The sequence below is a fragment of the Triticum dicoccoides genome, chromosome 1B (genome assembly GCF_002162155.2).
Source record: "Triticum dicoccoides isolate Atlit2015 ecotype Zavitan chromosome 1B, WEW_v2.0, whole genome shotgun sequence".
Classification (NCBI taxonomy): Eukaryota; Viridiplantae; Streptophyta; class Magnoliopsida; order Poales; family Poaceae; genus Triticum; species Triticum dicoccoides.
The window spans coordinates 67263356-67275797 of record NC_041381.1 but is presented as its reverse complement, the minus strand read 5'-3'; the positions used below and the strand labels follow the sequence as shown (position 1 = coordinate 67275797).

General features: G+C 45.3%; 1 protein-coding gene across 1 annotated transcript in view; it reads left to right on the top strand.

Annotated features, from left to right (window-relative positions):
• Nucleotides 1–12442, top strand: part of LOC119301448 (GDSL esterase/lipase At1g09390-like) — a 20285-nt gene that overhangs the window by 3432 nt on the left and 4411 nt on the right. The window lies entirely within an intron of this gene.

Genomic DNA, 12442 nt, shown 5'->3' with positions numbered 1-12442 from the left:
AGTGGCTATCGTAGTCGTCTCTTCAGCGTGCCCGTGGGATTACCTCATGTTGTTTGTTGCGCCAAGTTGGAGTTGCGGTGGAAGAGGTGACAAAGATGGGTGGCAGGTGGTTCGTTCGGTGGTATTCTGCGGCGCCAACCTTGAATAATTATCGATCATAGATCGCCCTCAGAGTTGGAGCTTCCTTGATGGATCTTCATGTGGCTTCTCACAGCCTTGATGGATGGATTGTCTCTGACTTTAAATTTAAAAATTGCCCCTATGTTACATGTAACTTTTTTGGAGCTATTGTGTGGTTTTAAAATTCAAGAAGCCTTAGTTTTGGGCCCTATTAAGAGAAGTACAATGCTTAGAATTTGCTTTCTTAAGCATGATTTTTTTTTACTTCAGCTCAAATGTGTGATCTTTTTTTCAGAGAAAAAGAATACCCAATGGGCATCTTAATTAGATAGTTATGAAGGAAAAAAATAGTCAACACAATGAAAAGAGAACTGGACGCGGACTGATTTTCTTCAATCATGGCAGTACAACAAACACCAGAAATAATAAATATTACATCCAGATTCATAGACCACATAGCAACGACTACAAGCACTGAAGCCAGCCGAAGGCGCGCCGCCGTCATCGCCCCTTAATTGCCTGAGTCGGACACAACTTGTTATAGTAGACAGTCGGGAAGTCGTCGTGCTAAGGCACTATAGAACCAGCACACCAAAACAGCAACCTTCGTCGATGAAGAATAACATAGATCGGATGGATCCAACCCAAAAACATATGAACATAGACGAACAACAATGAGATCTGAGCAAGTCCGCCAAAGATAGATCCGTTGGAGACATAACTCCACACGCCCACCAACGATGTTAGACGCACTGCCGGAACGAGGGCTAGGCGGGAAGACCTTTATTCCATCTTTAGTGAGCCGCCACCGTCTCGCCTTCCTGAGCAGGACACAAACCCTAACAAAAACGGAAAGGAACGACTAAAATCAGAGCCCTTCCCCTGGCCCTTGCCAGGATCCACCGTGCCCCCATGGTCCTAGGGCCACCGGAGATGAGGCGGACCTGCGACGGCGCCGACGAGAGATAGGAACTCTCATTTCTTTTGGAGGAGAAGAAGAAGGCGGCAGCTATGCTTTACGATACATGGTTTATCTAGACGAATTGAACTTAACCAATAAGAAAGGACAAATGTGTTTCACCAAAGATTGAAAATTGCAGTGAACCAATAGTAAAAAAAAACAAATGTGTTATCTTTCTGATGAAAATTTCTAAGCACATATAAGACCTGGATATTTATGTGCTTATTTGTCTTTTGTAATTTTCAAACATTTTCGGGGTTTAGTATTCGTTATTACGGTTTTTGATTCTTTTCGGGGTTTTGATTTCTTTAGTTTTTATTTTTTGGTTCCTAATTTTTTTGGATTTTTTTATTTCTTTTTTATTTTTATTTTTTCTCATATTTTTCGGGGAAAAAGTTTCTTCTAAACCTACTAACATGGAATCGATTTTTGAAGATCTTGACGCGAGAAACACAAGGTGAAAATGGTTCACGATTTGGAAGCATGGTTCAAGAGATAAAACATTTTAAAATAAGAATAAACAAAAAGAGCACAGAACTCTTAGTTGCGACAAGTGTCACATGCATTGTGCCACTTGTCACCACCAGGGAAAATGACAATGACCTTTGCACATAACATTTTTTGAGAATCGGGTACCCCTTAACTAGTGATTCCGCACTTAAGTGTTATTCATATAGAGCGCCCACACTCTCAAGTGTAGCAGCTTTTATTAGGTCTGCCCATTAGCTTCTCCAAGTCCGTGTTTTAGGAAGCTTTGGCCAAGTTATTTACTTTTTTCGTTTTTGTTTTCTTTGTCGGATTCTTTTATTTTAGTTTTTGTTGTTTTAACATGTTCTCTTTTTCCACTTTCTTTTTCATTTATTTAAATCCACAAACTTTGTTCAAATCCTTGAACTTTTCTCACATGGACTGAAACCCATTATTTGTTTTCAAATGTGTCAACAATTTTTAGAAATCCATGAAATTTGTTCATATGTGAATTTTTGGAAGTATTCCAACTTTTCTCGATCACAATAGTTTTTTACAAATTTTTGAACTTGTCTCAAATTCATGAGCAGTTTGTAGATTCGTGTACAATTTTCAAATCTGTGAACTTTTTCAAAATCCATAAAAAAATCAAATGCGTGAACCTTTTCATATTCATGATTATTTTTCGAATTCATGAGTTTTTAAATTTTATGAACATATTTAAAAATTGGTGAAAGTGTTCATGATTTACAAAAATGTCCTTGGATTTGGAAAGTGTTCATGATTTTAAAAATGTCCTTGGATTTTGAAAGTGTTCATGATTTACAAAAATGTACCCATATTTAAAAAACAGTTCATGATTTTAAAAAATGTTCATGCATTTTAATAAAATGTTAACAGATTTAAAAAATCAAAAATTTAGAAGTGTTCAAGAATTTTAAAAATGTTCTCGGATTTCAGGAAAAGTTCACAAATTTGAATAAAGATCTCAATTGGAAAAATTATCATGAATTTCCTTTTTTTCTCAAATTCAGAAAATGTTCACGAATTTTTTGGGGGAAAAAATGTTCACCAATTAAAAAAATATTTGAGAATTTTAAAACATAGAAGAAAAAGGGGGAAATGAAAGAAGAAAAGGAGACGAAAAAAAGAAACAAAGAAGAAAGGAGAAGCATATAAAACATAATGACGAGATGGACCATTCTCGCTGACCGTGGGGGAGGGGGGTGGCGGGGGCGGCTATGCGTTTGGTCGCAATAGGCGCGGAAGAGAAGGTCTCCTCTCTGCCACCACATTGAAGTGCCCTTGCCCTGTTTTTCAAAATAAAATAGAAAATGAAGTACCCTTGCCCGGTATTCTCACCAGTATCATATCAATTTTATTGGGTTGTCAGTTGTGGACCAAGGTCCTTAGGGCATCTCCAGCCGTTCGGCCCCTCAGGGCGCCTAAATAGAGCGGCCTGGGGACGTGCCGACGCTAGTTCGGCCTCTGGGGGCGACCTAACTCCCAGTCACGCCCCCACGCGCCGGCCCCAGGATACGGGAAATTCAAACTTGGTCATTCCCGCTCTCAAAAGACGCCGCAAATCCGGCGATCGGACGTAGTCTGGCGTTACAAAAAACAGAGCACCGCCGTGCGCAACGATTCACTCGGCGGGGTCGGCTCCAGGCGTTGGCGGAGTCGGCGTGCGCGGGCTCGTCAGTGTCGGAGCTGCTTCAGTGCAGGGCTGCGTCGGCGCGGCTTCGGCACTGCTGGGCGGCGATGTAGAGGCGTCGTTCGGGCTTGGCGTCCGTGTGGTCGTGGGCGTCGTCGGCGTCGTCGGCGTTGCCGTCGGCAGCTCGTTCAGGATGAGGCCGCGCTGCACCAGGTACCACGCCTTGAGCTTCTCGTCATTGCTCTGGAGCATGTTCGCCCCGCCCATCAGAAAAGCCATGTCGGTGTTCCTCTTCTTCGCGGCGACGTTCATCCGGAGCAGGTCGAACTTGATGGCGTTGTTCTTCATTAGCGACGACCACCGCGCCTCGGTCTTCTCTTTGCGTAGGACGGCCCGGGCCTGGGCGTCGGCGAGGCAATGCTCGATGGACTCCTGCACTCGCGCGGTTGCCGCGTCGGCGCTTTTCCCCTTCTTTGCCAATTTGTGGCCGTTCGGCCGTCCCTCTGACGCGCCCGGAGTCGTCGCGTCTGGCTTGTATGTCTCCTTGGCCTTGTCGAGGGCACGTCGGACTTGGGTGGCGAACCCAGGAGACGCGGCGGCCGCGGTCGATCCTGTCGCGATGATGTCGTCCATGTCGGCTCCCGTGTCGTCGGCGTCGCCGAGGTGCGAGAAGGGTAGCGGTCCACGGTAGAGATGGGGCGTCGGTGTGGACGCGTAGGCGGCGGGCGGCGAGTAGTTGTATGGAGGGTACTGCACGCCGACGAAGGCGGGCGAGGGCGTGGCGTAGCGGGGTGACCATGAGGGAAGGTCACGTTTGGGTTGAACCCACCGTGCGCGTCGCCGTCGGCGTAGCCGGGCGACGATGAACCCCATGGAGATCCGACGCCTTGCTGTCCCCAGGGCGCGTACTGGGCGTGGCTGATGACGAGGGGTGGATTCATCCCCACCTGGTCGACCGATGAGGAAGACGCCGCCGCGTGCGCTGCGTTGTCGCGGGCCTTCTTGGCTATGGCCCTGTTCCGCCTGTCGGCGGTGACTGCTTCGCGCCGCTGAACTTCCACCCTCCACTCGGCGTTCGACAGGCCCGGTGGCTTCGATGGCGGCGCCCTCGTCTTCCTCTGCTTCGGCTGGGCCACGGCGCCAGTCGCGGTTGCCGCCGCGCACGGCATGGCGTACTTCTTCGGCGGCATGGCGTGCTTCTTTGCGGCAAGCGGGAGGGGGTTTGGCGGGAGAAAGGGAGAGAATGGCGGGAGGAAGGCGAGCGAGCGGGAGAGATGCGAGGGAAAAGCGTCAAGAAACGGCGGGAAAAGGCCCTCGGGTCGCTTCCAGGGCGGGCCCATGCGCTTTTTTCGCTTGTGCCGGCTCCCCAAGCGCCCCCCAGGGCGCCGGGTTCGGCCTGGGTCCGCCTTCACCAGTTTTGGCCCGAGCCGGCGAAAAACGGGCTTCTGGGGGCGCGACTCGGGCCTATTCTTGACGTCGGCGCGGCAAAATCGCCTGGGGAGGGCCTGTTGGGGGCGCGGCTGGAGATGCACTTAACAGTTTGCTATCATAGTCAATTACTGCTCCATCAACCATGGAATGCAGCGAGGGTTACAAACAGTATAGCATACTAAATCATTTCTATCATATCTTTTAACTTCACTAAGCTCCCTAATTTTAGAGCCCCCTCATTTAATTAGGTCTTCGAATTGAGATTAGGTTGTTCAATTTTAACCATGTCAAATCCCTTAATCCTAAGAGCCACTATGTTCCCTAGGATTGAAGGCCCATGGCGTAAATTTCGTTGTCGTCTATGCTGGGCAGTGGGTGATCGTGTCAATCCGTGCGACATGACCTCACTAACGCATGGAAGAAGAGGGACGCTCGTGGCCTCACTGATCGTGTCAATCCTTAGAGCCTCTATGCTTCCTAGAAGAAGACTCATGGTCTGGAAGAAAATGGACAAGCATGCTGCTTTCAAGAACTTTTCTCAGTCGAACATTTATAAGTTTGAACATCTATAACAAAAGAATTACTAGTATAAAAACATGAAATTGGTATTACTAGATTTATCATGAAACATGTTCTTATAATGTATATAGTTATTTTTATGTGAGGCTACATGTTTGTAAATAAGTTGATATTCAAAGTTTCATCTTGAAGATTATATAAGTCAATTGTCCAGTAAGACACAAATTTTATCGGAGTTAATACTTTGCAGCTGGTGAATTTTGCGCATCTAATCTGACTCGCATATGTTAAATTATGATCTAAATTCTAGTACCGTATTAGACTAGACGTAGTACATACGGTGTGGGCCTTTGCGTTGGTACCGACGCGTACGAGTACAACTCGTTTACTTGTCCTCCAAGGACTCTCATGTATTGCCCTCTTATATACCCCATGTAGTCGCACCTCAGACGGTCTGTCGTCTCGTGCTTGTAATACTTCTCTATCATAGTGATTGCGCCTTCGTGCGTCCGTGGTTTTCTCCCGCAAGGGTTTCCACGTAAATGTCCGTGTCTCTTTTGTCTCGTTTATTTCTCGTTATTATCTAACAAGTGGTATACAGAGCTAAGGTTCATATACGAGATTTGAGACGAGGAGATTAGGGTTCTGTCGTGCGCGCCACCGCACGCGTCTTCAGGCGATCCGCCGATTCGAAGCCGCATCGATTTCTACTGCTGCCGCACGTCGCCGAAACCGACAGGCGACAGGAGTTCCTCGCTGCCACGTCTTCCGTCTACTCAAGTCCCGACGCGACCTACTGCCGCTGTTGATCCAGTACGTAAGGCCCCGTGTGCTGCTCCTGAGAAATCAACCGTCGTTGCTGCTGCTAGTACTACTTTTCCTCCACGTGAAGACCAAATCCACATCGGTGGTGAGTACTAGTGCTACATGCACACAAATCGAGATCTGATTGATCTCTACTCCTCACGTGAAGACAAGGCTGAATTACTAGTCCAAATATTTTACTTCTCAATTGCTACAGCCACTGAGAGTTTTCAGGTGCTATTTTTTCAACTCCGTTGCTCCGCATTAATTAAATCTATCAAGAATTTTTCTACGACTTGTACTACTTTGTGTACACAGATTTATCGACTCATGACATCCATGAAGTACGATCTTCCGCTGCTAGATCGTGACACAAGGTTTACCTTATGGCAAGTCAAGATGCGGGCGTTGTTGGTACAGTCCGACTATGATGAAGCACTGGATAGTTTTGGGAAGAACCGAATTTAGGACTGAACTGATTTGGAGAAAAGAATTGATCGTAAGGCTTTGTCAAAAATTCAACTCCGTTTGCATAATAATATTTTGCAGGAAGTTTTGAGCGAGAAAACTGCTGCCGCTCTCTGGTTAAAGCTGGAAGGGATTTGCATGACAAAAGATCTCACCAGTAAGATGCATCTAAAGCAAAAAATATTCCTGCACAGGTTACCCGAGGGAGGTAATGTTTTGAATCATATTTCAGAATTTAAAGAGATCATATCTGATCTAGCTGCAATGGAAGTTAAATATGAAGAGGAAGATACTGCTCTAATGTTACTTTGTTCACTGCCAAGTTCTTATACCAATTTTAGAGACACCATATTATACAGTCGTGATACTCTCACGCTTAATGAAGTTTATGAAGCTTTGAACTCCAAGGAGAAGATGAAATTAATGGTGCCTCATGATGGTTCAAGTTCATCCCAAGCCGAGGGATTATCTGTTCGTGGCAGGACAAAGGAGAAGAACTCCAATAATGGAAACAGAGGCAAAAGTAAGAACAGCCACAGGGGCCGGTCGCAATCCAGAGACAAGAAGTATTGCAGGTATTGCAAGAGAGACGGGCATGACATCTCAGAGTGTTTCAAGTTGCAAAATAAAGAAAAGAGAAAAGGTAACAAACAAGGTGACAATTCTGCTAACGTTGCTCGTGATGATAGTTACGATGATGCTCTTGTCGTTATTGCTGGATGTGTTGAGACCAATGATGAGTGGGTACTTGATACTGCATGCACTTTTCATATGTGTCCACATAGAAATTGGTTTAATACTTTTGATTCCACTACTTCTGCTGGTTCCGTTTTGGGTTTTGATAATTCACCATGCAAGATTGAAGGCATATGTTCTATTCGAATCAAGATGTTCGATGGCATAATCAGAACTTTGACAGATGTTCGGTATATTCCGAAGATGAAGAGAAATCTTATTTCTATGAGTGCCCTTGATGCAAAAGGGTACAAATATTCAGGTGGAGATAGTGTTTTGAAGGTCACCAAAGGTTCCCTTGTTGTGATGAAAGGTGACTTAAGTTCGACCAATGGTCTTTATTACCTTCGAGGTTCTACTGTTTTAGATAACGCTACTCCAGTTGTTTCAAAGAATTCTGATTGTGATGCTGCTAACCTTTGGCATATGTGTCTTGGACATATGAGTGAACTTGGTTTAGCAGAGTTAAATAAGAGAGGTCTTCTTGATAGATATGAACCTGGTAAATTAAAATTTTGTGAGAACTGTATCTTCGGCAAGCACAAGAGGGTGAAGTTCAATACTTCGACCCATACAACTGAAGGTATTCTTGATTATGTGCATTCTGATTTATGGGGACCATCTCGCAAGAAGTCACTAGGTGGTGCAAGTTACATGCTGACTATTATTGATGATTATTCGAGAAAAGTTTGGCCTTATTTCTTGAAGCATAAATATGAAGCATTCTCAGCATTTAAGGAGTGGAAGATTATGATTGAGAGGCAAACTGAAAGGAAGATAAAGATACTTCGCACTGATAATGGTATGGAATTCTGCTCTAAGCAATTTAAGAATTATTGCAAGTCTGAAGGCATTGTCAGACATTACACCGTTCCTTATACTCCTCAACAAAACGGTGTTGCTGAGCGTATGAACAGGACCATTATTTTCAGAACCCGTTGCATGTTGTCCAATGCAGGTTTGCATAGGCGTTTTTGGGCCGAGGCCGCTTCCACTGCTTGTTATCTCATTAATCGTTCACCATCTATTGCTCTTAATAAGAAAACTCCAATTGAGGTATGGTCTGGTTCACCTGTTGATTATTCACAGTTGAGAGTTTTTGGTTGCACTGCTTATGCTCATGTTGATAATGGAAAGTTGGAGCCTAGGGCTGTTAATTGCATCTTTCTTGGTTATAAGTCTGGTGTTAAATGTTTTAAACTGTGGAATCCTGAAACCCAGAAGGTTGTTATTAGCAGAAATGTTATCTTTAATGAATCTGCTATGTTACATGATGTTTCATCTACTAATGTTCCCGTTGAGAGTGAACAGCAGCCTACTATTCAGCAACCTACTGTTCAGGTGGAGCATGTTATTGATTCAGGTGATACATCTGGTAATGAAATTGTTGATGCACATGATGAACCCGTCGTTGATGATGATCATGTCACTCCCACTCCAAATCAGCCTATTGTTCCACCTAGTTGGAATCTTGCACGTGACAGAGTTAGACGGGGTATTAATAAACCTGACAGGTAATTCCCGTTGAGAGTGAAGAGTGCAATATTGTTTCTTTTGCTTTATCTGTTGCAGAAGAAATTGAAGGTAATTCCGAGCCTTCTTCATATTCCGAGGATATTATTTCTGGTGATAGTAATAAGTGGATGACCTCTATGCATGATGAGATGGAATCACTTGAAAAGAATGACACCTGGGATTTAGTAAAATTACCTAGAGAGAAGAAACCTATTCGTTGTAAGTGGGTTTTCAAGAGGAAAGAATGTGTTTCTCCTAATGATGAGACAAGATATAAAGCAAGGTTAGTTTCTAAAGGTTACAGTGAAATTCCAGGTATTGACTATAACAAAGTCTTTTCTCCTGTTGTGAAGCATAGCTCTATTCACACTTTACTCAGTATTGTTGCCATGCATAATCTTGAGCTTGAACAATTGGATGTGAAAACTGCATTTTTACATGGAGAATTAGAAGAGGATATTTATATGGAACAACCTGAAGGTTTTGTTATTCCTGGAAAAGAAAAGCTTGTCTGCAAGTTAAAGAAATCTCTTTATGGATTGAAGCAATCCCTTAGACAGTGGTACAAGAGATTTGACACCTTTATGCTCTCTCAAGGTTTCAAAAGGTCTAATTATGATAGTTGTGTTTATTTGAAAACTGTCAATGGTTCAACTATTTATTTGCTCCTTTATGTTGATGATATGCTTATTGCTGCAAAGAGTATGTCAGATATTGATGAACTAAAGAAGCAATTGAGTAATGAATTTGAGATGAAAGATTTGGGTGCAGCAAAGAAAATACTTGGCATGGAAATATCCAGAGATAGACCGTCTGGAAAAGTATATCTAAGTCAGAAGGGATATATTGATAAAGTTCTTCGTTGCTTTAATATGCATAATGCCAAGCCGGTGAGTACACCGTTAGCTGCACACTTCAAATTATCATCAGTTTTATGTCCTAAGTCAGATGCAGATATTGAGTACACGTCTAGAGTTCCTTATTCAAGTGCAGTTGGTTCACTTATGTATGCCATGGTTTGTTCTCGTCCGGATTTATCATATGCGTTGAGTGTTGTCAGTAGATACATGGCTAATCCTGGAAAAGAGCATTGAAAAGCAGTTCAGTGGATTTTCAGATACCTGCGTGGTACTTCTAATGCTTACTTAAAGTTTGGAAAAACTGGAGATGGACTTGTTGGTTTTGTTGATTCTGATTTTGCTGGTGATTTGGATAAGAGAAGATCGCTCACAGGTTATGTTTTCACCATTGGTGGTTGTGCTGTGAGTTGGAGAGCAACTTTGCAGTCTATTGTGGCTTTGTAAAAACACACGATAGATTGGATCGCACATCCAAACAGATGGCGCTGATTGCTATTTATATGCAGGTTACATCACCGATCGTTTACAACAGGAAGATACGATCGGTTTTAGAGATATGTGCGTATGGTACAAGTTAGCTAACAACCTGCTAGATACTAACAAACTTACAACTATCAAGCTTATCCGCTAACACTCCCCCTCAATCTCAGCTCCCGAGAGATTGAGATTGTGTCGCAGAAGTCGGAGCTGTGCTGCGCCAATCGGTTTGGTCAGGCCATCGGCAAGCTGATCTTGGGACGACACGAATCGTATGTCCAATGCCTTGCGAGCTACTCGCTCCCGAACAAAGTGGAAATCAACCTCGATATGTTTGGTGCGTGCATGGAATACCGGATTGGCTGACAAGTACGTCGCTCCTATGTTGTCGCACCACAACACTGGCGGTCTCCATTGCCGTATGCCGAGCTCGCCGAGTAGAATTTGAAGCCAAATCAGCTCTGTTGTTGCGTTTGCCAGCGCCTTGTATTCGGCCTCTGTACTTGACCGAGATACCGTAGCCTGTTTTCTCGCGCTCCAAGACACCAGATTAGAGCCGAAAAATAATACGAAGCCACTGGTAGAGCGCCTGTCATCGGTCCATCCAGCCCAGTCAGCGTCTGAAAACACACTAAGCAAAGTGGATGTAGACTTGCTGATTTTCAGTCCTATGCCTGATGTGTGTCTCAGGTATCGCAGGATGCGTTTTGCTGCCGTCCAGTGTGCTTCTGCGGGCGAGTGGAGATATTGGCATACTTTGTTCACGGCGTAACTAATGTCCGGACGTGTCAAAGTCAGATATTGTAGTGCCCCTACAATACTCCGATATCTCGTGGCTGCTTCCGGTGACAGAAGTTGTCCTCCTTCACGAGACAAAGTTTCAGAGGTGGACATTGGTGAAGTAACTGGCTTGCAATATGTCATACCTGCTTTTCTCAAAAGATCAGCTGTATATTTGGCCTGTTTCAGAAGTATAGACTCCCCCTGGCGCTGCACCTCAATTCCCAGAAAATAGTGGAGGTCGCCTAGGTCCTTCAGGGCGAAAGCTTCATGCAGACTATGGACAAGTGATGTGAGCGCTTTCGGCGACGAACCGGTAATGATGATATCATCGACGTAGATCAGCATGTACATACATACGCCCCCTTGATGATAGATAAACAGGGACGTGTCAGCAAGAGAGGGATCGAAACCAAGCTCCTGAAGCTTTGCACTCAGCCGAGAGAACCAGGCCCGGGGGGATTGTTTAAGACCATATAGTGATTTGTCCAATTTGCACACGTGCTGCGGAAGCTGTGGATCAACATATCCTGGTGGTTGCTTCATGTATACATCTTCTTCGAGAATGCCGTGGAGGAACGCATTCTGCACGTCCAATTGGCGAAGCACCCAACCACGTGAAACTGCAAGAGAAATAACCAGGCGAATAGTGGTGTGCTTAATTACTGGACTGAATGTCTCTGTATAGTCGATGCCATGGCGTTGCTTGAACCCTTTGGCGACGAGACGAGCCTTATGACGATCAATGGAGCCATCGGCACGATACTTGAGTTTGAAAACCCATTTGCAGTCGATGAGGTTGCAGCGAGGAGGCCGAGGAACGAGGTGCCAGGTCTGGTTCTTGAGCAATGCCTGGTATTCCACGTCCATGGCGGACCGCCAATGAGGGTCCGCAAGAGCATCAAGATGATTGGCGGGTTCAACCATGGCCAGCGAAACTTGCCGCCGTCGTCGTTGTGGACCATATGGTATGGTGCCGTCGGTGCGCACCTTCTCACGACGAGTGCCGTCGCAAAGGCGAGTGGCATACCGACGAGACGCATCGGCTGGAGCGGGTGCGCGCACTTCAATCTGCGAAACCGGCTGCTGAAGGAGCTCGAAGGAGTCGGAGTCGGACCCCGGTGGTGGAGAGGCAGCCGGCTCAGCAGAGGCCAGCCGAGCGGGCGAGACTGGTCCAGGCGTAGTCGCCCGAACGGGGGAAGCCAAAACCGAGTCAGTTGGGCCGGATGACGCCCTGGCTGGTTCCTGCATGACGAGATCACATCGGCTGCATGGCACTGTTGATGTAGGCGCCTGCACAGGAGAAAGAGAAACCAAACAAGGATCCTCATGCGTTACATTAGATGAAATAGGTACAGTATCACCCATAGGAGAAGGTTCTTCTTCCACCGCAGCGGTTGATATGACAGGATCAAAAACTTTAGGTGGAGCAAGTAGACGAAGCTCGTCATATGACGGGGGTAGTGAGTCTGATTTGGATGGATCAGCATAGGGAAAAGACTGCTCATCGAATACAACATCCCGCGAGATATACACCCTGCCAGACGAAACATGAAGGCATTTGTAACCCTTGTGTGTGCTACTGTACCCGAGAAAGACGCAACGCTTGGACCTAAACTGGAGTTTATGATTGTTGTAGGGGCGAAGGCA